The sequence below is a fragment of the Mustela putorius genome, unplaced genomic scaffold (assembly GCF_011764305.1).
Source record: "Mustela putorius furo isolate JIRA1106 unplaced genomic scaffold, ASM1176430v1.1 tig00003834_pilon_pilon_pilon, whole genome shotgun sequence".
Taxonomy (NCBI): domain Eukaryota; kingdom Metazoa; phylum Chordata; class Mammalia; order Carnivora; family Mustelidae; genus Mustela; species Mustela putorius.
This window is the reverse complement of record NW_025421987.1, coordinates 15,169,820-15,194,901: the sequence shown is the minus strand read 5'-3', so window position 1 is coordinate 15,194,901 and position 25,082 is coordinate 15,169,820.

Here is a 25,082-nt window from a genome sequence, read left to right as displayed (position 1 = left end):
CAGTTTTTCAAGTCTTCTTTTTTGGTCATTGAATTTACAGCAACTAGTGCATTATCAGCAAATAGTTATATCAGCACACAGAAGGTCCTCAAGTAGTATTTTTAATGAAATGAATGTATGAATGAATACTGAGTTCTTTACCTTTCTACTCTTGTGGTAAACTGGTAGGAGGCAGCAATGTTTAGCATGCTTTTATTTATTTAAAACACTGAGTTAGGCCCCTTTTCACTTATTTTCTACTATAATCCTGCTAGAGATTTCATGGAGGAGTCAGGATTATTACACCAAAGATTTATATCAAGAAAATAAACTTGGACATTCACAAATTTACAAAGTCAGAATGTCTATTTACTTACTTATCTATTTAAGTAGGTCTATTTGGTTCCAAATTCAGTGCTCTAAGAATACCCCCTTTTCATAGAATGTATTAACATTTGACTTAAAAAATATTTAATCCTAATGCTGTAAGCATGACAGTTACAGAAAAAAAGATAAATCTTCTTTATCAAAATTAACAGTTTCCATTCTTTAAGAAGTACTCGTGAGAAAGATGTGAGTTAAAAGAATAAACTTGGCAAAACACATGTCTCATAGAAGACTTAAATCCAGCATGTACAAAGAGCTCTAAAAATCAATAATAATAAAACCAATAATTCAGTGAATAAGTGGGTAAACTCTAAATAGCTTCTTCACATTATATATTATATAGAGAGATGTCAAATAAGCATATAAAAGTAAAGAATCATCATTTGTAATTGAAAAAAAAAACAGTGCGGTAACACTACTCATTTAAGGTAGAATGACTAAAGTAAAATAGAAAAAACTCACAATACTAATACTGACAAAAATTTGGAGCAATTTTAACTCTCATATATTGCTGGTGGGACTAAAACATGATGCAGAATTTTGGAAAACAGTTTGAAAGTATTTAAGTTAAATACATACTTAAAATATGACTAAGCAATTCTACTCTAAGTAATTAACCACACACACATACAAAATGCATGTTGCACAAAAAACAATATTTAAGTGTTTATAGCAACTTTATTCATAATTATCCATCCAAATGGGACAACCTAAACACCCTTCAGCTGATGAATGAACAAACTATGGTGAATCCATAAATACTCTTAATTACTTAGCAATAAAAAGGAAGTGATATATGAAATAACATGGGTGCATCCTAAATGCATTATGCTAAAGAAAAGAAACCAGACTCAAAATCTTCGCCATACTTATATGATATTCAGGAATAGATTAAACTATATGGACAGAAAATAGATTGATGGTTGTCAGCAGCAGAGAATATGAGGTGAATAAGTGTGGCTTTTTGTTCTTTGGTGTTGGTGGGATTTTTTTTTTAATTTTTTATTTTTCATAAAAATATATTTTTATCCCCAGGGGTACAGGTCTGTGAATCACCAGGTTTACACACTTCACAGCACTCACCCAAGCACATACCCTCCCCAATGTCCATAATGGTGGGATTTTTTTTTAATCTTGATTTTGACTGATGTGATATAATTAATTGTAAGTGTCAAAACTCAAAGAACTATACACTAGATTGGTAAATTTTATTGTCTATAATTTTTTTCATGATTTTTAATGTGAAAAGCTCTCAGTTTTTCACCATAGAGTATGATATTAGCTATATGTAAGCTTGTCCTATATGGCCTTCATTATGTTAATGCATGCTCCCTACACCTACTTTGTTGAGAGCCTTTTTCATGAATGGATGTTGAATTTTGCTTTTTTCTGCATATATTAAAATGGTCATATGATTTTTAGCCGTTGTTTTGTTGATATGGTATATACCATGTTGATTTGTGAACATTGAAACATTCTAGAATAAATCCCATTTGACCATAGTGAATAATCCTTTTAATGTATGGTTGAATGCACTTTGCTAATATTTTGTTAAGGATTTTTGCATTTGTGCTTATCTGTAGTTCTCTCTCTTGCTTTGCTATTGCTGTTGTGGAGTCTTTGGCTTTGTTGTTGGAATATGATGGCCTTTGAGAATTTGTTTGGAAACTTTCTTCATCTTTTTTTATTTTTTCCTCTATCTTTTGGAATAGTTTCAGGAGTATAGGTATTAGCTCTTCTCTAAATCTTTGGTAGAATTCACCAGTGAATCTATCTGTTTTGGACTTCTATTTTTGGTAGTTTTTTTGATTACTGATTCAATATCATTAATAGTAGTTGTCTGTTCAGATTTTCTATTTCTTCCTGATTTAGTTTTGGAGGAGTGTATATTTTAAGGAATTTATCATTTCTTCCAGGTTGTCCAATTTGGTGGCTTATAGTTTTCTCTAGTATTCTCTTGTAATTCGTTGTATTTCTATGGTGTTAGTTGTTACTCTTTTCTGTTTCTGATTTTGTTTATTTGGGTCTTTTGTTTTCTTGAGGAGTTTGGCTAAGGGTTTATCAATTTTGTCTTTTTAAAGAGCCAGCTCCTGAATTCCTGAATTCCTGACTTTATTGAATCTTTTTATTTTTAACTGTGTGTGGGTTGTGTGTGTGTGTGTGTGTGTGTGTGTGTGTGTATTTGGCTCGATGTCATTTATTTTTGCTCTATTTTTTGTTATTTTCTTCCTTTTACCCACTGTGGGCTTTATTCTTCTTTTTCAGATTCCTTTCTATAAAATGATTTTAAAAACTCAATTCTTTACAAAATTCTTTAGAAAATATTTTTTCTTCCAAATCAGAAGTTTTCTTTCATATTCAGCCTATCTCCACTTTATGAAAAATATACTGATTTATACTCCATTTTCTCCTGAAAGTAGACATAATAAGTAGCATGTGTTAGGATTATAGACCTTGGACTACATAATTATGAATACCAAAGTTGATATGGCATATTGTAAGTGTTTCTTTTCTCCTGTCTATATATTCATTCTCTGTTTCTTGTGTTTCTTTTATAATTTGTCCCCTATGAGAATGTTTAAAGAAAACATAAAGTATGCTTTATTCTCATGCTTACATGGTTAGAGAAGACACAGTGTCTTTCATCTACCTTAGAAAGCTGAACAGTTAGATTTAGAGAACTTTTATCACTCCATTCCTCGATACAGAAGGAATAGTCTCTGTTTTCACATACTTTTAAACATCACATACTTTCACATACTTTATATATCAAACACATAAAGTCTGTAATCGCCTTCATTTTTATAATAGGAAAATTATGATTCTGAAAGTAAAAATTAAAGTTTCTCACAATCACAGGTTATAATGGTCTGGGTTTGTTACTTGCTAGTTAGGAGCTCCTTTCAAATCACTATATTGTCTTTCAAAAAAAATGTAAAGATACATCAAGGTGGGAGTTGTCCAGAGGTAATTGTAGCTGAGGTTAATATAAATATAGAATCTAAGAAATCATGAATTTTACACATCACAATATTCTTACTAACATGCTTCATTATTTTATGGCTGGTAAATACTACGAGTCAAATTGTATCCTGTGTCATAGTGAGAGTAAATGATTTAATAGCACAAAGGAAAATATGGTAGCTTCCCCAAGGAAAATATGGAGGAGTAATTCATAAGAAGTGCCAAAATGTTTAGTGATGTCTTCAAAATAAAAGAACATTTTTCTCATTGGACTCACAATCAGAAAAAAAAAATTGCTTTATTTTTTCCTTCTAAAAGTCAAAGAGGGATAAAACTTCTGTACCTTTATAGCATAGGAAAAAGATAAAAAAGTAGCAGATTCATCTTTGAGATGAATCTCAAAAAAATGGTAGCAGATTCATCTTTGAGACAAAACAAGTGGCTGACGGCTTTTCTTTATAAAAAACAGCATTGCATACTAAAAATGAGAGCACATTTAGAACAATAAGAATACAAATTATGAAAATAATTACTTATCAATAGACTGATTATTTCTTATTTTAGTAGTAAAATACCGTATACCAAGAATTTTAGCCATCCTTCACATGCCTGAAAAACTTGCTAAGTAGTAGCTCATTCTTTTTTGTTGTGTAAAAATACCATTTTGGATACTTATTTGACCAGTTCACTATTCAAGTCCCTAAAAAGATGTTGAAACTCTCTCTGACATAGGAAAAGTTTTCTGACCATGTGGCATTAGATGTAGAGCTGCTGGATTAATGGCTTCATTCTGCTCCTTGTGTATTCTCAGTTGTGGAGGGAGTTGTATTCCAGTTTATATCTACTGAGGAATATTCCCATTCCTGTGCATCTTCCTGGCATTTGCTACTAAAATTTGGGACTAATCATTTTTGTCTTATTTCTCTTGACTTAGGACTTATGGCTGTTTAGTTTACATACAGAATATAAAATCATGTTCTCTCGGGCACAACTTAAAAGGTTTAGCTGTGCTGTCCATATGTAGAATGTAACATTCATGTTTCTGACTTACCAGAATGATATTTTTCTACAATAAAGGAATTCTAGGTGTATATGCATTAAATATATGTGTATATGTGTGCATGTGAGTGCTGTATACACTGTGATTTTAATATCTACATACTTATAAAAGTTACATATTATATATCATGTATAAATATGCATACATATATGCACATATACATGGAAATATTCATAAATCAGAGGAAAAACACTTTTCTTTTGTTCTTATTTGCTATGTTTCTTGTTGAATATTACCCTACACACTACTATGTTAATTCTGTTGCATATCTTCTTGCACTAATGAATTACATCACATTATGAAAAACATTTCATGTCTTAATTTTATCTAAATAGGGATGACTTTAAGCAACTTCTTTTTCCCAGAAAATCTTCACAACAATGGCAAATGCTTTAATGTACTAAATGCCCAATAGTATTAATGTTGTAATTATTGAAGACTTGTTTAGAGGTAATGAGCTAAAATGTTGGCAGAATTTGTGATTATGAAAGTCTAATTTTTGGACATGGCATCTCCTTCACCATGGAAACACATATCGAAAAGCTTGATTTTCGTAAATCCCTGTTAGTAGGCCATCCAACAACATTTCCCTTTGGCTGGCAATTTATGTGGGATTCAGCTGTATGTCCTGGATGCTCTGAGACCTCATAATCATATTATGTCTGCTCTTGCTCATTTTGAAACTGGCAAACTCATATGTGGTGAATTGATTATTTAGTTGGTTGTTTCCTATTTTATTTCCAGAAGAAAAGTTATAGAAAATACACCTTCCTTAGTTTTAAGGTAAAGCTCTTTCAGTTATTCACGGGGAACTCTCTTACAAAGAGATATTAAAATATATATCATCTTTAAAATCTCATATTCCATATTCACATTAATTATAAGCTCTGCTTTGAAGATTTGAGGGCTGATTGAATATGTTTAAAATAGTAACAGAATATCATACCCAACTGGTATTTTAAATAGAAAATCTGTGCATAAATACCTGCTTTATGGACATTTTTAATATTTAGATTACTTCTCACAGTTCTGCAGACTACATATATGTTACTATATGATAGCAAGCAAAATTAGAAGCAGATTTTATTAAAGTATAGTATTTTCCTCTTCCTTACATCTCAATCTTTATTCCTCAGCCTAGACCTAAGCCAAATTTTCCCACCAACATAACACTGCCAGAATATATTAAGTTGTTAGATAGTACCAAGTGGCCCAGGACTAAGACAAAGGTAAATATATTCCCAGTCTCACAATACCACTGATTGTCCTTGAAGTATGGGAGGCATCTGTGTGTGTGTATGTGTGTGTGTGTGTGTGTGTGTGTGTACTCATAAGCTGAGAAACAGTGGAGTCACTGATTCTCACTTGTGGAGCCAAGAAAGGTTCATTAGTGGAAGTACCATTTGAGCTGAATGTTGAAGAGTCAGTGGGGTAATTACACATAAGAGAAATAAAAATTTAGGTTGCAGGAGTGTCTGGGTGGCTCAGTGGGTTAAGCTGCTGCCTTCAGCTCAGGTCATGATCTCAGGGTCCTGTGATCGAACCCCGCATGGGGCTCTCTGCTCAGCAGGCTCCCTTCCTCTCTCTCTGCCTGCCTCTCTGCCTACTTGTGATCTCTGTCTGTCGGATAAATAAATGAAATCTTTAAAAAAAAATTTAGTTTGCAGTAGGATGGAAATAACTTTTATATTTTTCAGTTTAAAGTTTGGATTTTATCAACTAGTCAGCAGACAGACAACTTAAAAGGACATGGTATGATCAGTTTGATCTTTAATACCTCTAGAAGTAGTGCAGAAGATGAATAGGAAGGAAAAATTGTCAAGGAGGCAATTTCAAATTTGCTTCAATGATCTAGGTAAGAGAGAATTAGAAGAATGTGCTTCATTTCATGTTAGTAAATATTTAGTAAGTGTTTTATTTTTATGACAGCAAGCTTTAACTTCTCTGTGAAGACTTTTCTGGTTTTTCTACCCATCTCGATATTACTAATTTTGATATTACTAATTTTGAATACTAGTATAAAGTCCTGTAATCAGTACTGTTCAGATTACATGTTAGGATTTTTGTATGTTCTTTGATCTCTATAACTTGACCATAAATAGTCTCTTAGGCCATATAACAGAATGTCAGGTATGCAGTATGTATTATATAAATTACTTAGAATTTTTTAAAGTTTGTTACTAAAGTATAGTTTTAATGTGATGTATTTAATATTTTAGTGGGAACACTGGCAAAACTACAGCCAAAAGCTAAATATATGCAAAACTACAGCCGAAAGCAAAATATATTCAAAAACAAAAGACAAATTCAAAGGTCATTTGATCTATTTTCTAATTGACTCAAAATTTTTGGTTTTGTGCAAAAACACATTCCACCAGGAAAATTAATAATTATAATCTAATAATATCATAGTTTTAGGCACTAAAAAATAAAATTAAGACATTCAGGTAGCCATGTATCGTTATAATACAGTCTGGTCCTTGAATATCTATGAATAAAGAGTCTTTTTTAAGTTATCACAAGATTGTCTTTTTCAAAACAAAAAAGTTTTCCCTATCTTATGAGAGGAAAAAAAGTAAATGATGGAATTGCCTTACAACATCATGTAACTATGATTTTATTCCTTTGCACTATAAAAACTTTCACTTTATTAGAACAATTTCATTTTTTATTGGTGAGAATTTTATTTGAATAATAACTGGAAAACAGCTTTTCAGTCAGATTGAGAGTGGTTAAAATCATAAAACTTGAGTGGGAAATAGAACTATAGGGTTAACCTTTGATAAAAAACACCCATTACTCACTTACTCTGCCCAGTAAATTAAAAATTTATGGTTTTGTTTCCTGTGTTTTGCAGTAACACTGAGAGATTAAGGGAAAAATAAAGCTTTTAAAATTTTGACTTCTTAAAGTTGATTCTAAGTCACTTTAAAGAGGGCTTCTGAGTTTTATTTAAAGAGTGGTTCAAAATACCAAAATTTTGTCTATGGAAACCTCAGTTAGCCTCAATTAAGTTCAGAATAGAAAACTACATGATGTATCAAACTGTGAACACTGAAATCTCCCTAAAAAGTATCCAGTAACTGATAATATTAAATGAAAACAAATGATAATTTGGAACCTCTTAAATTCTATTTTAAAATGAGTATGGACTCTTAGCTATATTTCTCATTTTGTTTTGTTTTGTTTTGTTTAGTACATGCTGCCCACTCTACAGATTGGTATGTTTCCCTGGATCAAATTTTATCTGATGAGTAATGTACTACCAGAGCATCAAACACATAAAATGAGATTAGCATAATGCATAATGTTCCCCCAAATGTGCAATTTAGAGAATTTTAATGTGATGTGTGGGTCCAGAGGGGAAGAGATTACCTACCAACATCAATCACTATTCATCACATACCAAGTCCTAAGTGTATAGTAGAAAATGCCTAGAATGAGCAAAATAGTAGTTGGATTGATGAGTGTACTAGAAAATTCCTTTCATAACAAGATCCCTGGGGTAGTCCTTTATATATGCTTAAAGATGCATAAATCACCAATACATCCTCTTGGCAGGCTTCTTCAAGGATTGATTTACTGAATCATTCAATTTTATGGTTTATAAGCTTTTACATTTAAGACAGGGTAATGAGATCCTCATCTCACATTTGAAAAATTACTAGGTTTCTTAATGCTACTGAATCAACAACTGTATAGAAATATGGCATCCTTGGACAGTTTCAGCTTAAACATAACAGAGAGTAAGGAAGGATTTTATTTTTATGACTTATTGTTTCCCATGTATGCTGACCTTCCTACAAAATAGACTATTTACTAGATGGAGAACTCTATATAGAATCTGCTTTTGATTTGGTATGTATATTTTAAATAGCTAATAGCTAAAGCACATTTACTTACCTAGTCTTATCTAGAAAGAAAATAGTTCCTTTTCATTTCAGTTTGACATATTTTAATATCTTTTATTTTCATAGAATTTCAGATAAAATACAAATATAAGACACAGTACTTGGTTTCAAATGGCTTTATCTGACCAATCTGTCATCTTTCCAACTAAAATTTAAGCTAGCAAAGAAAGGGTGTATGATTGTGTCAGCAGTGCACCCCTGCAATGCTTGATAATCTGATATTTTTGAAATAGTTTATTTTTCATAGATACCTAGATATTAATTCAGTGGGAAGATTTTCACAAACAAATTTTAACATAACTTGGCAGAAAAGAGGAAAGGGTGAAGAAAGAAGAGGAAGTAAAAACAAAAAGTGAAGAGAAGCAAAGAGAAAATGAAGCTCTAAGACCATGACATAATTCTAGTTCCTTCTGTGTAAACTACAGAAGGAAAAATGTTCATATAGGAATTGTTTTTTTATACTATAGTTAAAAAATAGCTTGTTTCAATTTTTTAAAATTTAAATTCAATTAGCCAACAGATAGTATATGATTAGTTTTTGGTATAGTATTTAAAGATTCATTAGTTATGTATAACACCCAGTGCTCATCATATCACACTTGTATCAATTTTTAAAACAACTATTCCATATATTAAACTTATATTCATCATTATGTGAATGTCTGCCTTAGACAAAAAAATTCAAAAGTGTAAGATGAAAATACAATGTGCAGTGCTTCAGTTAAAATCATTGATAATGAATTATGTCTTCCATTGGGAAAGTTTGCTCTCAAATTCTTGTTACTCTGGTATCAATATATAGGCCTACATTCCATTTTCTCAAATAAGGGAGGCTGAGATATTGCTGATCTGCTGACTAAGGCTCTGCTTTAATCCCAGTTTTTGTTAAAGTAACGTCAGGGACAAGATTTTGGGATGACACACAGTAGTCACAGAACAGAAGTCTAAAATGTTGTGTGCAATGATTCTGGCCTACTTTATTTAAGATAGCTTGACAGCATCATTCCAGTAAACATTTATGACAGGACTGTTGTAAAGAATGGTGGTTTCATTTGACCATCTCTGTATGGTGTAGGTGGTATAGCCTTGAGGCGATGTAACTTGGTAAACATGTTTTATTACCTGGAAATAGTTCTGTACTTTTAAAGTAAAATTGACAGTGTTTAAAATGAAAATGATCTTCCTAACCTGTACTCAAAAGCAAATGAAATATAATCACTAAGGTGAGTTTGATCTTGACGTGCTCAGAAGAATTGTTGCTACCTAATGGATCATTTTTTTTAAATATACTTTATGCCTGATATTAAGTTTGCAAGCAGAACTGCAAACAAAGCTAGTTTAAGGACAACCACATGTCGAAAATCTTGATTGTGTAATATGTGATTAAATTTAGTTATGCAGAAAGTAGATTATATCTAAACAGTGCAGCTATAGTGATAGATCAGGAATATCTATAGGAAATAACATTTTCCTATATTAAATATGCTTCCAATTAAATAAACTTACACACCAACATGAAACTCTCATAATATGGAAAATCAACATAAGGCATGTGTCAAATATCTATACTAATAAACTTGCTTCATTTTTAATTTAAATATATTTGAGTGGTCTAGTCTTAAGAAATCTTCATGTAAAATTCTAAGTATTTTTCTGTGTATATTATGTGTATGTGTGTGTATATTTATTTTAAAGAATTTGCCACACAGAGAACATGATCCCTTTTGAAAGAAGGTATGCAAATCAAGGCTTTATGGGTGCAAAGGGATAAAATGGGGAACAACTTAAGATTAAAATAAACATAGCTTCCACACAGAATCTGTTCAGTTAGCAAATTGACTACATTGTTCCTGTGGAAGATGTCACAAGAAGCTGTTCCTGTTTGTGTGTGTGTGTGTGTGTTCTTTTATAATCTTCCTTTAACCAAAAATATGAAATCATTACTCCATCTTTGCTTCAAGGACAATATTGAAATCTGTTTCTACATTTCTTCCTGATCCTGATGTGGATCACTGCCTATTGGAAGGGTATTTTGTTAAACAGTTTGCAGTAGGCACCATCATTATCTATCTTCTTGTTTTTAACTGTCTCACACACAGGTAAAGCATGTATTCCCTCAATATCAGAATGTAAACAAGGTTGCAGAAAGTGGATCAGAAGACACAATATCAGCAGCAACAAAACGAGTCTAACTCTGTCTTCTCATATATATATTGGCAAGTAAAACAAGTCTTAAACAGTTTCATTTAGGTGGGAAGTTTCCCTTTGAAATAATTAAACAATGAGGGGTGAATTGCAAAGTGACCTCAATTAATACAAAAATGTTCACTTAGACGTTTACCTTTCTTTTGGGTATGTTATAATGTTATGTCATATTGATAATTTGATAATCAAGTTCTACAATTGATCCTAGGCTGAGACCAACATGTAAAGAAGTTTTTTACCTTTTGGTTTACCAGTAATATTTATTTGCTTTTTATTTTTTTTAAAGATTTTATTTGTTTGACAGACATCACGAGAGGTAGTACAGGCAGGGAGAGTAGGTGCAAGAGAAGCAGGTTTCCTGTTGAGCAGGAAGCCTGCCTGATGCAGGGCTCGATCCCAGGACCCTAAGATCATGACCTAAGCTGAAGGCAGACAATTAATGACTGAACCACACAGGTGTTCCTTACCAATGATTTTTAAAAGGTGACTCGTATGCTTGTGTCGTAAGGAAGAAAAGAGTACTCATTGGTTTGAGTGACAGGAACACTTATTTTAATTTCAGTTTCATCATTTTTAAGATAGTCATGCATATTTATATTAAACCGACTTTTAGGGACACCTGGGTGGCATAAGTAGGTTAAGTGTCTAAGTTGATCTCAGCTAGGTCTTGATCTCAGGTTTGTGAGTTCAAGCCCTATATCCGGCTCCATGCTGGGTGTATAGCCTACTCAAAAACAAAAAAGCAAAACAAACAAAAACCCTTATAGATATCGCCATTAACTTCCTCAAATTTTAACTGTTCCATCTGCAAAATGACAATGATGAAATATTTTAAAGATTATATGAGATATTCTTTGCTAAGTTGATGGAGCTCCTTGACACTATCCTGTAGAATATCCATACTTCTTTTGTTTTTATCTTGTAGGAGTCATCTCCAGTGCTACTTCACATGAACTCAGTAGCTTCAAAATAGTGTTGGAAAAACATCCGTTCATCTATTTGGGGATGAAATTATTCACAGAGGAGCTATATATATATTTTAAGATTTTTAAAATTTATTTGACAGAGAGAGATCACAAGTAGACAGAGAGGCAGGCAGAGAGAGAGGAGGAAGCAGGCTCCCTGCCGAGCAGAAAGCCCAATGCAGGACTCGATCCCAGGACCCTGAGATCATGACCTGAGCCGAAGGCAGCGGCTCAACCCACTGAGCCACCCAGGCGCCCCAGAGGAGCTATATTTGAAAGAGCCTACCTCACATTGTTTAAATAGATTTTAGTTTGGTATAGTCTTTAGTCTTGGGTATAGCAATAAAGAGCTTTAAGTCTTTGTGGATACTTTAGGAAATAGCTTATAATAAACTTGTTTTCATCATCAGATATTATTGTTTATAATATCAGAGTAGTAATCTCTAAGGCAGGGAATTAGTCTCTCATGGTTCATCTCCCACTTTGATTCCCCCTTCTTCATTTTTCCCTTTCTTCTTCTAATGTCCTCCATGCTTTTTCTTATGTTTCATAAATAAGTGAAATTATATGATAATTGACTTTCTCTGCTTGACTTATTTCACTTAGCATAATCTCCTCCAATCCCATCCACGTTGATGCAAAAGTTGGGTATTCATTCTTTCTGATGGCTGAGTAATATTCCTTTGTGTATATGGACCACATTTCTTTATCCACGTGTCTGTTGAAGGGCATTTCAGCTCTTTCCACAGTTAGGCTATTGTGGACATCGTTGCTATGAACATTGGAGTGCATATGGCCCTTTTTACTCTACATTGGTATGTTTGGGATAGATACCCAGTTGTGCAATTGCTGGGTCATAGAGTAGCTCAATTTTAATTTTTTGAGGAACCTCCACACTGTTCTCCAAAGTGGCTATACCAACTTGCATTCCTACCAACAGTATAGGTAGGAATTCCACAGCCTCTCCAACAGTTTTTGTTTCTTGCCTTGTCAATTTTTGTCATTCTAATTCGTCATTCTAATTCAATGTGGTTTTGATTTGAATCTCTCTAATGGCTAATGATGATGAACATTTTATCATGTGTCTGTTAGCCATTTGTACGTCTTCTTTGGAAAAGTGTCTGTTCATGTCTGCTGCCCATTTTTTTTACTTGATTATTTTGGGGGGTGTTGATTTGATAAGTTCTTTATAGATTTTGGGTATCAGCCCTTTGTCTGTAGTGTCATTTGAGAATATCTTCTCCTATTCTATGGGTTGCCTCTTTGTTTTGTTGACTGTTTCCTTTTGCTGTCCAGAAGCTTTTGATCTTGATGAAGTCCCAAAAGTTCATTTTCACTTTTGTTTCTCTTGCCTTTGAGACATGTTTTGAAAGAAGTTGCTGTGACTGACACCGATGAGGTTACTGCTTATATTCTTCTTGAGGATTTTGATGGATTCCTGTCCCACATTGAGGTCTTTCATCCATTTTGATTTTATCTTTGTGTATGGTATAAAAGAATGGTATAAAATGTCGAGTTTCAGTCTTCTGTATGTAGCTGTAAAATTTCCCCAGCACCATTTATTGAAGAAATGGTCTTTATTCCATTGAATATTTTTTCCTGCTTTGTCGAAGATTATTTGACCACAGAGTTGAGGGCTCATATCTGTGCTTTCTATCTTGTTCCACTGGTCTGTGTGTCTGTTTTTTGAGCCAGTACCTTGATGTCTTGGTGATCATGGCTTTGTAATATAACTTGAAATCAGGCAGTATTATGCCTCAGCTTTGTTTTTCTTTTCAACATTTATTTGGCGTCTTGGGATTTTTTTGGTTCCATATAAGTTTTAGGATTGTTTGTTCCAGGACTTTGAAACATGCCATTGATATTTTGATGGAAATTGCATTGAAAATGTAGATTGGTCTGGGCAGCATAGACATTTCAACAATGTTTATTATTGTGATCCATGAGCATGGAATGTTTTTCCATCTTTTTGGGTCTTCTTGAATCTTTCATAAGTGTTCTGTAGTTCCTAGAATATAGATCATTTATCATGTTTATTCTAAGGTATCTTATAGTATTTGGTGCTATTGTAAATGGAATTTTTTCTCTAATTTCTCTTTACACAGTTATATTGTTAATGTATAAGAAAGAAACTGATTTCTGTGCATTGATTTTGTATCCTGCCGCATTACTGAATTGCTGTATGAGTTATAGTAATTTGGGGGTAGAGAATTTTGTATTTTCCACATAAAGGATCATGTAATGTCATCTGCAAAGAAAAGAGTTTGACTTCTTCTTTGCAAATTTGCATAACTTGTATTTCTTTTTGTTGTCCAATTGCTGTTGCTAGGACTTCTAGTACTGTTGAGCAATAGTGGAGAGAGTGGATGTTCTTGTTATTTTCCTGATCTTAAGGAAAAGGCTCTCAGCTTTTCACCATTGAGAATTATATTAACTGTGGGTTTTTCATAGATGGATTTTATGAAATTGAGGAATGGTGCATTTACTGCGTACTCTGAAGAGTTTTAATCAGGAAAGTATACCATATTTTGTCAAATGCTTTTTCTGCCTCAGTTGAGGGGATCATGTGACTCTTCCTTGTCCTCTTATTAATGTGCTCTATCACATTGATAGATATGCAAATGTAGAATCACCCTTGCATCCCAGGGGTAAATCCCACCTAGTTATGGTAGATAATCCTTTTAATGTACTCTTGGAATCTATTAGCTAGGATTTTGTTGAGAATTTTGGCATCCATATTCATCAGAGCATTGGTCTGAAATTCTCCTTTTTGATGGGGTCTTTGCTGGGTTTCAGGATCAAGGTAATGCTGGCCTCATAGAATGAGTCTGGAAGTTTCCCTTCTGTTTCTATTTTTTGAAACAGTTTCAGGAGAATAGGTCATATTTCTTCTTTGAATGTTTGGTAAAATTCCCCAGGGAATCCATCAGGTCCTGGACTCTTGTTATTGGTCTATTCAGGTTGCCAATTTCTTCCTGCTTCAGTCTTGGTAGTTTATAGGTTTCCAGGAATGCATCCATTTCTTCTAGGTTGCTTAATTTATTGGCATATAACTGTTGATAATATTTTCTGATGTTTGTTTCTGTTTCCTTGGTATTAGTCATGATCTCTCCCTTTCCATTCATAATTTTATTAATTTGAATCCTTTTCTTTTTTCTTTTGGATAAGTCTGGCCAGTGGTTTATTGATTGTATTAATTCTTCAAAGAACAAGCTTTTAGGTTCATTGATTTTTTTTTTCATTGTATTTCTGGTTTCTTATTCATTGATCTCTTCTCTAATCTTAATCATTTCCCTTTTTGTGCATGAGTTAGGCTTAACTTGTTGTTGATTCTCCAGTTCGTTAAGGTGTAAAGATTATTTTGTGTATCCAGGATTATTCTGTTTTTGTTTGTTTGCTTGTTTGCTTTGAGTGAGGCTTGGATGGCTATATATTTCCCCCTTAAGAGCACCTTTGCCATATCCCATAGGTATTGGACTGATGTGTTTTCATTTTCATTGGTTTCCATGAATTGTTTAAGTTCTTCTTGATTTCCTGGTTGACCCAAACATTTTTAAGCAGGATTGTCTTTAGCTTCCAAGTGTTTGGATTTCTTCTACATTTTTTCTTGTGATTGAGTTCCAGATTCAAAGCACTATGAATATGTGCTTTGAGAATATGCAGGGAATAATCTCAATATTTTGGTCTTGGTTGAGACCTGATTTATGACCCAGTGTGTGGTCTGTTCTGGAGAAAGTTTCCTTTGTGCTCGAGAAGAATGAGTATTTTATGTTTTAGGATGGAATGTTCTGTATTAATCTATGAGGTCCATCTGGTCCAGTGTGTGCTATTCAAAGTTTTTATTTCTTTGTTGAATTTCTGCTTAGATGATCTATCTGTTGCTGAGAGTGGAGTATTGAGGTCTCTTGCTATTAATGTATTATTATCAATATGTCTATTTATTTTGTTAACAGTTGGCTTATGTAGTTGGCTGCTTCCATGTTGGTGGTATAGATATTTAAATTGTTAGATCTTCTTGTTAGGTATACCTTTTAAGAATGACATAGTGTCCTTCAGTATCTCTGACTATAGTTTTTAGCTTAAAATCTAATTTGTCTTATTTGAAAATTGTTACCCCAGATTTTTTTTTTGAGATTCTTTGGCATGAAAGATTGTTCTCCATTCCTTCATTTTCTTTCTGGATGTATGTTTAGGTTCAAAATGAATCTCTTGTATACAGCATATGGATGGGTCCTGTCTTTTTTATCTAATTTGCAACCCTGTGCTATTTCATGGGATTATTTAGGCCATTCGTATTGAAAATGATTATTGAAAGATACAATTTTATTGTCATCAGGTTGCCTGTGAAGTCCTTGTTTCTGTAGATCGTCTCTGTAAATTTCTGTTCTATATCACTCCCGGGGTCTTTCTCCTTTTATAGAACCCCCTTTAACATTTCTTGCAGGGCCGGGTTAGTGGTCACATATTCCTTCAATTTTTGCAGGTCTTGGAAGCTCTTTATCTCTACATCTGTTCTAAATGACTTCCTTGCCAGGTAAAGTATTCTTGGCTGCATGTTCTTTTCATTTAGTACCCTGAATATGTCTTGCCAGCTCTTTCTGGCTTCCCAGGCCTCTGTGGACAAGTCTTATGTTATTCTGTTGTTCCTTCCTTTGTATGTGAGGAATCTCTTTCCCCTAACTACCCTTAGGATGCTTTCCTTGGTTTTAAGATTTGCGAGTTCCACTATTACATGCCTGAGCATTAGTCTGTTCTCCTTGTTCTTGGGAGGGGACCTCTCTGCCTCTAGGAAAAGAATGCTTGTTTCATTCCCCAGAATAGGGAAGTCTTTAGCTATGATTTGCTCAAATAAATCTTCTAGTCCTCTCTATCTCCACCCCCTCAGGGATCCCAATAATTCTAACATTGGAACATTTCATGGCATCATTTATTTCTCTAATTCTGTTTTCATGGATTTTAAGCTCTTTTCCAGTCCTCCTCCAGTTCCTTCTTTTCTATCAGTTTGGCTTCCAAATCCCTAATCCATTCTTCTGCCTCATTTACCATAGCTATTAGAGTATCTAGATTAGATTGGATCTCATTTTTAAGTTCTATCAGATCAGCTCTTATTTCTGTCTTAGAGAATCTATGTTGCCATTAATGGTTTTCTCCATTCTAGCTATTGTCTGCATTACTATTACGCTGAAGTCTGTTTCTGATATCTTGCCTATATCCACATTCATTAGTTCTGTGGTAAAGGTCACAGTCTCTGAATCTTTCCTGTGTTGGGGGTTCTTTTTCTTAGTCATTCTGTTAAGAGATGGTTGAGGGAGGGACGCCTCAGTTGGTTAAGCAGCTGCCTTCGGCTCAGGTCATGATCCCAGCGTCCTGGGATCGAGTCCCACATCGGGCTCCTTGCTCAGCAGGGAGCCTGCTTTACCCTCTGCCTCTGCCTGCCATTCTGTCTGCCTGTGCTCGCTCTCTCCCCCTCTCTCTCTCTCTGATAAATAAATAAAATCTTAAAAAAAAAAAAAAAGAGATGGTTGAGGGAATGTACAGAGTGCAGATTATTGACTATACCAAAGCAAGATGCACTTGTTTTATAGGGAACTTAGGGTTGTCAGCCTCTTGTTCTTCCAGCTTGTCTTCTGGGGGAGGGGCCTGCCACACTGTTACTCAGGCAACCCTGCTGTTTGGGCAGAGTTCCACTGCCCCCTGTGGAGAGGGGGATGGGCTCAGTGAAAACCAGTTTTGAGGTACTTTTAATCTTTTAGGCTTTCCTTGGCAGCTTTCCACATCTCTTCCAAGAGATGGGGAAGGGACCATATCCAAGCTTCTGTCTCAAAACAGAGAGATCACAGTCTGATCTCCAGAGAGCCCCCCAAGGCCACAATGACTCCATTTCTGTCTGTGCCACTAAAAACCAGTGTCCTATATTGTGCTTTCAATAGTAGCCATATTAGCTTTTGCTTCCAGTTCCAGGCACACCTGTGTCTTTTGTGCTTCTAAAACTTCCAGCCACACCAGTTTGTACATGCAACCCCACAGCTCCAGTTTTCAGTCTTGAGGCTGCCCTAATGTCCTTTCCCAGCTGCTACTGGTTTGTGAGTCTATGTCTGGTCCTCAGCTGGGGAGCCTTTTGTGGTCTGGTGGCACAAGATCCCAGAGGCTCCCTCTCCCTTATATTTATCTTCTGATATCTGCCCACAGAGTCATGGCTTCCCATTTCATACGTTGAAACAAACCACCATGAATATTCTGTTTGAAAATATATTCTTACATCTCATGCTGATTTTGTGGGATTTTAGAGTGGTCTCATAGATATCCAGCTCAATTCAGGGGGCCAGTTAAACCTTACTCCTCTGCCATATTTGTCCCCCTCCTCTGAAATATTTCTATTTCACATTTATCAAAGTGAAATTTTCTTTATAACTGCATTCCATTTTGTTTGATCAAAGAAAGGCTTGCATTCACTAGGAAAATTGACATTTTTATTTTTTTAAAAGAATACTATCCTCAGTAAGATTAGCACAGAAAAATGGCAAGAACACAGAACAGTAAAAAGGGACATGGTTGTTTTATTCTTTCTTCTTGTACTGGATGACTGTGTTATTTTGAACACATCACTTAATAACTTAATAAAGTTCCACTACTTTTCAAAAAAAAAAAAAAAGAAAGAAAGAAAGAAAGAGAAAAAAGGAAGAATATGCTTTTAAAAAAATTTCCTGCACAGGTTTTTAACTGATTGTGATTTTAAAATTGCAGATCACCTTATGCATATAATGTATCATTCTTTCCACTAATCAGTTCACTTGACCTTTTTAATTCATCCTTGAGAAAACTTTTTGGACTACTTGAAAACTAGAGAAGCAATGAAAACATATTACTTTATTTGCCAAATTCCTGAAATTTTGCTTATTTTCTTTATTTTTCATATTTAAATGCACCAGTCACACAGTTTGTTTAAAATTATTCTGAGAAGTAGACGAAAATGTATGTATAGACTGTAAGTTTCTATATAAGTTAGAAAATTTTAGGGATACTTACCTTTAATCAATTTTATAAGCATAGATTCTCTGTAAGTGGTAAATGCGTTCTTCACACTTATGAAAATGCCTCCTGAGATGGTGCCCAAAGTGGACAAGTGAGAGAAAGTGCAGTAGGGAATTATCATAATCTTCTGTTTCATGTAGTAACTTAGTTTTTAAGCTTTTTTAACTGTAGCAATTGTCTTTTGTGACCTCACAAATGTGGGTTTATATTCTTGCACTTACCTGTTGTGTAGCTCTCTGTATTCCTAACAACCTACTTGATGTGTGGTTTGACTGAGGACAGGCAAAGCTTAATGTTCCATATTTATAAGAATCCTGCCAAATACGGACCTCAATACATAGTGCTAAAGAAATAAAAAGAAGACTGTGAATTTGGGAAGACCCTATAAAAGACACTGAAATTTCAGTATGGAACAAAAAGAATAAATTTTAATGGATGAAAAACAGAACAGACTTTTTAGAAATAGATTGTTAACACTGTCAAATTCTTCAGAGAATCTAAGCACCATGATAACACAGCTATCAAATTTGGCAATTTGGAGATCATGGGTAACCTTCAAGAAAACAATTTCATTAAGAATGAATGTTAAAGTAAAAGAACATGGCTTGAGAAGAACAGAAAGGGATGAAGGGAAGCAGCAATCACAATTTTTGTTTTGTTTTGTTTTGTTTTAAGAATTATAAGGGAAGAGATATTGAAAAATAGAGTCATAACTAAGGAAATAAAGCAAATGTAATGAAAGTCAGGAGGCACAAGGCCAGCAGAGAAAGGTATTTGAATGTACACTTAATACTACTATCTATTCTTAGATGGAACTTACCTATACCTGATATTAATGCCCAATGAATAGGTATTCTATAGTTAACATTCATTTTTTACACTTAACATTTTCTCCTGTGTTTTAACATTTCCACCAAACCAAAAAAGCCTGGCCATACCTTCTTTATCTTCCCTGTCTGGCCTCTGGCTCACACATTATTATACTGTTCCCTCTTTTCTGAGCTGCTACTATCATAAGAAACTTTTTTTTTTTTTTTTTAATTAAGAAAGCATGAGCTGAGTGGGGCAAAGCAGGGTGGGGCAGAAGAGGCAGAGGGAGATAGAGAATCTTAAATCTTAAGCTGGCTCCACACCCAGCACAGAGACCAATGTGGGGGTCAGTCCCACAACCCTAAGATCATGACCTGAACCAAAATGAAGAGTCAGATGCTTAACCAACTGAGCCACCCAGGAGCTCCAAGACGTCCTTTTTATGTTGTGAAATATTACTCAATATATTAAGGAAATTGCTTTATAAATGAATTCAGTAGGAGTCAGCAAGTATGACTATTTCTATTCCCAATATCTGGAGTTAATTACAGGCATTGCTGATTGATCTGTGTACTTTTTTGTGTTAATAATTGAAGGAACTTAAACAAAGAATTTCAATAAGCTCATCTCAATCTACCATTATACAAAGACAAAATTTTTGCCATTCCTGAGATGGCAAATTTGATTGTTAAGGTCATATATTTAATCTGACACTACACAAATAAAAACTTAATTTTTAATCTAAATCTAAAGAAAGTTTCACTTTGAATCTTAGATACTTATCTTGGAGGATTATCTTTTAAGTCACAGAGAGTTAATATGCATTCATTCATTTCTTACATTTCCAACAAGTTTATCAATTGCATTAAGGTAGATTTTCTAAGAGACCCAAAGGTACATACAAAAAGTACTTTTTTTTAGCCTCAATGATCTTTTAATCTAGTTAATGCTTATAACAGTATGGGATATACTAATAACATCAAACTTGTGCATATTATATATTTAAGTATAAAACTTAAAACTCATCAGTGTTTGATCCATAAAGACAGATATATGACCTCACACACATATGCACACAGAACTAGATGATTTAAAAAGAATACATCTATTTTAGAAGCTAACATTCCTGGTTTTATTTATTTATTTATTTATTTATTTATAGTAAACTTGCAAATGCTACCTCATTTATTATACTTTTAAAGGGAGGATGAACAAAATAAGCACTTAATTTATTGTTGCTTTACAAGGTGTTTACAAGGTGATATTTTCAATTTTCTTGCTCTTCTGTCCATCTCACTTTTCATTTGTCTTCAGTTAGAACTTCAGCTGGAGGTTAAATAAATATTTAATTACCACTCTTAATGGGTTTGGGACTTGTTCATCCACATATCGTAGAGTTAGTATAAGACACCAAGGGGTGGGGGGAGAGAGGGAGAGAGAGATAGATTAAGACAGAGAGAGAGATTGAAAGAAAATGCCTGATACATACCTACATATGATCCTTCAAAAGCTGGATTGGTTATGATACACAGATCACATCTGGATGAATACCTACAACTATGTTCGTGAGAGTGTCCCTATGAACACATTTTGAGAAAACATTCTCAAATTATTCTTCTGCCCTTCAGTCAGACCTCTCAGGCTCCACAAAAATAATAAATGCAAATATATAACAAATATACATTGTGAGTGAATACTAAGCAATTCTACAGCTTCCAAATTTCAGCTTTGGTTTAGAAATCTGTTAACCACTTACATGGATATTATGCTTTATGATTATATATTTGTGTTTATTCTGATAATCTTGAATCTCTAGCCATTTCTGAGTTTTTATTTCTTCATCCCTAAATTCAGTCTTCTATATAAACTTATTTTTTTCTGTACGTATCTTTTATGAGCACTCATTCCTTTCTATTTACTTTATTATCATCACGGCCTAGAACTACATGAAGGAAAGCTACAATTATTTTTCAGATTATCACTGAATCCATCTCTCCCTCCTTCCCCACATATTTAGATAGGGAAATATTCCAATCATTAACCAAAAATTTAAGAAAAACCTTTTCTGTTCTTCCCAAGATCCTATGATATACAGATTCCCAAGAAACCTAAGAATAATATACTTCCTTTATATTTACAAACATATTCTCAATTTCTTTGTGGTATGAATCCTTTATTTTGAGCAAACTATTTATTCTTTGAATGATTCCTCACAATTTTCCTTATGCTTTGAAGACTGCTTTCTCCTGGCTGCATGGTTTAGAATGTCACACTCTTTCTCTTCAAAATCCATTTGAAAGCACTTTCTCCACACAAGGTGTGGAATTGTGTGTCATCAATCAGGTCAGAAATTTCCAGTAGGTGGGTGGAATGGATGAATTTCATACTATTACATTCCTTTTGGAGTTATATTTTCTTCAGTGGAGATAATAGAGAAACCCAAGCCAATCTCTCTCTCCATCCCACTGAATATGACAATTGTTAATATACAATAATGTCTAAGCACTACTCATAAAATGGCACTGGTCAGATAAATCATGGTGATTCAGAAGAATTAATGATAGCCATTGAAATAGTTCATTTATGGAGAGCAGCATATCTTATATTAAGGTTACCCTATACCTGGTATAATATATTTTATTAGAAGATCTTCAGCAACAATATATTAGAAATAATATCTAGTCAGTAGACACTCTAAGTTCAGTTAGTGTCTACATGTGTGCTTTTTAAAAATGACATATTTTTTGAGTTTAAGAATTGGCAAGCTATTATTAATTGCCAACACACAAATAATACATGATGTTTATGTATTAGAGAAAAAGACCAATGTTTTTTTTTTTGGTTTTTTTTTTGTTTTTTTTTTAATTTTTTATTTTTTTTTATTATTTTTTTTTAATTTTTTTTTTAAATTTTTTATTTTTTATAAACATATATTTTTATCCCCAGGGGTACAGGTCTGTGAATCACCAGGTTTACACACTTCACAGCTCTCACCAGATCACATACCCTCCCCAATGTCCATAATCCCACCCCCTTCTCCCAAACCCCCTCCCCCCGGCAACCCTCAGTTTGTTTTGTGAGATTAAGAGTCACTTATGGTTTGTCTCCCTCCCAATCCCATCTTGTTTCATTTATTCTTCTTCTACCCACTTAAGCCTCCATGTTGCATCACCACTTCCTCATATCAGGGAGATCATATGATAGTTGTCTTTCTCTGCTTGACTTATTTCGCTAAGCATGATACGCTCTAGTTCCATCCACGTCGTTGCAAATGGCAAGATTTCATTTCTTTTGATGGCTGCATAGTATTCCATTGTGTATATATACCACATCTTCTTGATCCATTCATCTGTTGATGGACATCTAGGTTCTTTCCATAGTTTGGCTATTGTGGACATTGCTGCTATAAACATTCGGGTGCATGTGTCCCTTTGGATCACTACATTTGTATCTTTAGGGTAAATACCCAATAGTGCAATTGCTGGGTCATAGGGCAGTTCTATTTTCAACATTTTGAGGAACCTCCATGCTGTTTTCCAGAGTGGCTGCACCAGCTTGCATTCCCACCAACAGTGTAGGAGGGTTCCCCTTTCTCCGCATCCTCGCCAGCATCTGTCATTTCCTGACTTGTTGATTTTAGCCATTCTGACTGGTGTGAGGTGATATCTCACTGTGGTTTTGATTTGTATTTCCCTGATGCCGAGTGATATGGAGCACTTTTTCAAAAGACCAATGTTTTGAAGTTATTTACTTTAAGATGCAATGTGATAGACAAAAGACATTTATTCCCCCATAGATAGAATAAATGCTGTAAGAAGTAAAACATGAGCAATGCTTGAAAAGACTGAAACATCATTCAAATATATATTATATAGTAGTTTGGGGATATTCAATAATACCATGAAACATCAGAGTCAACCTTGCCCAGAATTTGTTATGTTCAAATGTATATTATAAAATGATACAAAATGAGGAATGAAATATAAAAGTAGATCAAGACGTACAATATTATAGCAATATTTTTTTAGCATGCAAACTTGTCAGTATGAGTTCTGATTTAGTCATCTCATAAAATGGCAGCATCAAATCTGTCAGCATTTATATAAAAGTTCTTCATAGAAAATTGAGATTTTTATAGGAAATCGTGAGGTAGCATCATTCATTTTAAATGATAAATAAAACAATCCTTGGGAGCTGATAGACAGTTGGCATTATTTCAGTGCAATATAAAGTTTATTCTTTAGTATTCATTATATAATGATAATGTCACAAAAAAGCTTTCTGATCTGGGCAAAACTTATTTGTAGGCAATTTATTTGGAGCTTTTGTATATGTTTGTGTATATGCATGTGTTTGGAACCTACGCCAAATGGTTCTTTCTTTGGTCATGAACAACAACAACAACAACAACTTTCTATAATTCCGTATATTTCAAAATGTGAATATGGATTTTAAAACCAAATTTTACATTTAATTTTTTTAATTTAGTATTTAAAACATAAATACTAAAATTCTTTCAACTTCCCTGTAACCATATTCCATAAGTTTTCTACCACTTTTGTGCTTAACAGGAGCAAATAAAACCAAAAATAAAAAATAGTGGATATTTTGAAAGTCTGTATTACTGCTGTGGAAAATTCTTAAACTCTTCCATCATTGATTCCCAAAGCCCAGTCATCATTACACAGTCATAAAAAAATTCCTTCAAAAAGCAATTCTAGTAATTCAAATGGTCTCCACTCTGAATAATTTGGCATTTCCCCACTTCATACATGTACTTTTTTAAAAAAAGATTTTATTTATTTATTTGACAGAGAGAAATCACAAGTAGATGGAGAGGCAGGCAGAGAGAGAGAGAGAGGGAAGCAGGCTCCCTGCCAAGCAGAGAGCCGGATACGGGACTCGATCCCAGGACCCTGAGATCATGACCTGAGCCGAAGGCAGCGGCTTAACCCACTGAGCGACCCAGGTGCCCCCATACATGTACTTTTGTTTATTTTTTATAGTGGAAAAAATTATATGAGATTTACCATCTAGCAAATTTTAATGTGTACAGCGCATTATTAATTGTAATCACAATGCTGTACATCAAATTTCAGACTTTTTCATCATGCATAACTGAAATTTTAACCTATTGAACAGAAACTCCCATTTCTTCCTTCCTTCAGCCACCGGGAAATACCATTTTACTCTGCTTCTGTGTGTTTAACTACTTTAGATACCTTATGTAAGTGGAATTCTGCAATATTCTGTCATGGGCTAATTTCAAGTAGCATAATTGCTCAAGGTTTATCCATTTTGCTCCATATGATAAAATTGCCTTCTTTATTAAGGCTGAAAGGAACCACATTTTCTTCATCCACTCATCAAAGAACATTTAGGTTGCTTTCACATTGTAACTACTGTGAATAATGCAACAATGAACATGGGAATGCAAATATTTCTTCAAGATCCTATTTCCTGTTCTTTCATGTAAATGTCCAGAAGTGAGATTACTGTATCATATGGTAATTATGAGGAACCTTTATACTGTTTTCCATAGTGGCTGCACATTGTACATTCCTAACATAGTACAGCATTCCAGTTTCTCTACATCCTTACCAACACTTTCATTTTTAATTCTTTTTTTTTTCTAATAGTCATCTTAGTAGGTATAAAGTAATATCTCTTATGGTTTTAATTTGGATTTCCCTGATGATGTTGAACATTTTTTCATATACCTACTGGACGTTTGTGTGTTCTCTGTGGCTAAATATCTATTCAAGTCCT